At 50.3% G+C, this 2,619-nt stretch overlaps 1 long non-coding RNA gene across 2 annotated transcripts; it reads left to right on the forward strand.

The window, feature by feature from the left end:
• On the forward strand, nt 1-1,871 carry LOC117940551. Of its 2 annotated transcripts, none has more exons than XR_004655772.1 (3): nt 1-17; nt 137-225; nt 1,688-1,871. It is a non-coding gene; the product is annotated as an uncharacterized LOC117940551 (long non-coding RNA). The 2 variants fall into 2 exon arrangements; XR_004655773.1 differs by lacking the exon at nt 1-17 and adding an exon at nt 33-77.
• The last annotated feature ends 748 nt before the right edge of the window (nt 1,872-2,619 follow it).

Raw genomic sequence — 2,619 nt, forward strand, 5'->3', positions numbered from 1 at the left:
CACTCCCCTCACCACAGGTACACACACAAGCACACACACGCACACACACACACACACACACACTCCCCTCACCACAGGTACACACACACACGGCAGGTACACACACAGTCACTCTCTCTCTCCCCCCTCCATCCAGTGTGGATCATCCCAGTCTGGAGGCGTGGCTGAAAGCGACCATCCAGCAGATCTCAGCGCTGCACTGGGCCCACAGGAAGCAGACTGAAGGTCCGTCAACCATTTAGAGGGCGGAATCACATGATCCACTGCTCTATTCAATTACATTTTATTTATAGTATCAGTTCATAACAAGAGTTATCTCAAGACACTATACAGATAGAGCAGGTCTAGACCACACTCCAGAATTTACAAGGACCCAACCGTTCTAGTAGATTCCTCCAGAGCATCAACAGGGTAACAGTTTTCTTTTTAGGCAGAAGCCTAGGCCCAGACCCAGACCCAGACCCAGGCTCTTGGTAGGCGGTGTCTGACGGACTGGTTGGGGTTAGAATGAAGAGTGGAAATAACAGTCACAAAAAAATAGTAGTTTGTAGCAGTTCTTTGTAGTAGTTCATGGCATAGCAGGGCACTGTGGGCATTTGCGTCCGCCGCCACCATCAGGATGTAGCAGGATGTAGCATGGCTTTGCAGAACCTGTAGTGGGACCATGGCCACTCGTCTGTCGGCGTTGACAGCGCTGCATCAGCCTCCGTGTCCCCGCACGGAGACATGGAGACATGGTGACACGGAGACACGGAGAGACTACTAGTTTAAAGCTTTTACTCTTACTTGTGCTGACGCTGGATATTTACAAGTTCTTAAACCTCAGCCCTCCAAAACAGCAATGGGCCTCATATCCTGAGCAATAAAGTCAGCAATTCCTTCCGTACTATTTTTGCGTTTGGATGATAGAGGCTTAAATCCAGCGGGGTCTGGGGGGGTCTGGGTGTGTCCGGGGGCGCTACCGTAGTTGCGGGTGGGTGCGCCGGTAGTTATAAAACAATTATTAGACTATGAAATATGCCAATTCCGATATGTTCATATAGCCTTCTCCAAACAGACAGGGCAACCTAACGCAGACAAGTTACTCACCGTTTTTAGGTGATACGCCATGTTTGTAGTCCAGCTGCGATATGCAAACTGTTGCTTGCAAACTTTGCATTCAACTTTTTCCCGTTATCTGTTTTTGTAAAATGCTGACACACTGGCGATGTCTTCGACATGGTCGAGGAGGACTGACTGTACATTAAACACTCACAATGAAATAAATATTCTGCGAACCACTAAAACAAGGCGTTCTAGTTCTTTCTTCAATCTGTCCCCAGAGGGTCGGGCTAATCCAACAAAAGAGAAAACAGGGGGGTGTTCTGAAGACAGACTGTTACCTGTGAAACTGGGATGCTCTGAAAACACCCCCATTGGCAGTTAGTGCTTTCCACCCGCTTCCACCTGATGGAATAACACGGCAAAAAATCGACCAATCAGAATTTTGGTCGAGCCAGAACGTATCGACCAATAAATGGACTAGTCGACTGGGAGAGTACAGCCCTAAATTGCAGTAATCCAGCCTAGAAGTAACAAATGCATGGACTAGTTTTTTGCTCTGTGTGTTAGTGTGTGTGTGTGTGTGTGTTAATATGTGTGTGTGTGTGTGTGTGTGTGTGTGTGTGTGTGTGTGTGTGTGTTTCAGGTGAAGCAGAGGGGGCGGAGCCTGCTCTTCCTGAAGGATTCAGAGTCGACTTCACCCCCCAGTGAGTCAGCAGTACTGTGCCGATCGGCGTTCAGATTGTACATCAACAGTTCAATAACCAGTGATTGTTTTATTTCCTCTTATGCTGGTATTAAAATGCTTTTAACTAATTAATATGAGAGCTCAGACGTCATTAACCCGGTGTTAGTTATCAGGAGGCAGAGGAACCATCAACAGAGACGCCGTGGCTAACTGAGCTGGAGGGAACTAGTGGAACAGGAGATCTGTCTCATCCACATGTTTAGTTCTATCCATCCATCCATCCATCTTCGAACCGCTTATCCGGTATCGGGTCACGGGGGCAGCAGCTCCAGCAGGGGACCCCAAACTTCCCTTTCCCGAGCCACATCAACCAGCTCCGACTGGGGGATCCCGAGGCGTTCCCAGGCCAGGTTGGAGATATAATCTCGCCACCTAGTCCTGGGTCTTCCCCGAGGCCTCCTCCCAGCTGGACGTGCCTGGACCACCTCCTTAGGGAGGCGCCCAGGAGGCATCCTTACCAGATGCCCGGACCACCTCAACTGGCTCCTTTCGACGCGAAGGAGCAGCGGCTCTACTCCGAGCTCCTCTCGGATGACTGAGCTTCTCACCCTATCTCTAAGGGAGACGCCAGCCACCCTCCTGAGGAAACCCATTTCGGCCGCTTGTACCCTGGATCTCGTTCTTTCGGTCATGACCCAGCCTTCATGACCATAGGTGAGGGTAGGAACGAAAATTGCCCGGTAGTACTTGGGGTAAGGACTCACCCCCTACCCGAAGAAAGCACTCCATCGGTTTCCTGGTGAGAACCATGACCTCAGATTTTGAGGTGCTGATCCTCATCCCAGCCGCTTCACACTCGGCTGCGAACCGATCCAGTGAGTGCTGAAGGT

The sequence above is a fragment of the Etheostoma cragini genome, unplaced genomic scaffold, assembly GCF_013103735.1.
Source record: "Etheostoma cragini isolate CJK2018 unplaced genomic scaffold, CSU_Ecrag_1.0 ScbMSFa_2725, whole genome shotgun sequence".
Lineage (NCBI taxonomy): Eukaryota > Metazoa > Chordata > Actinopteri > Perciformes > Percidae > Etheostoma > Etheostoma cragini.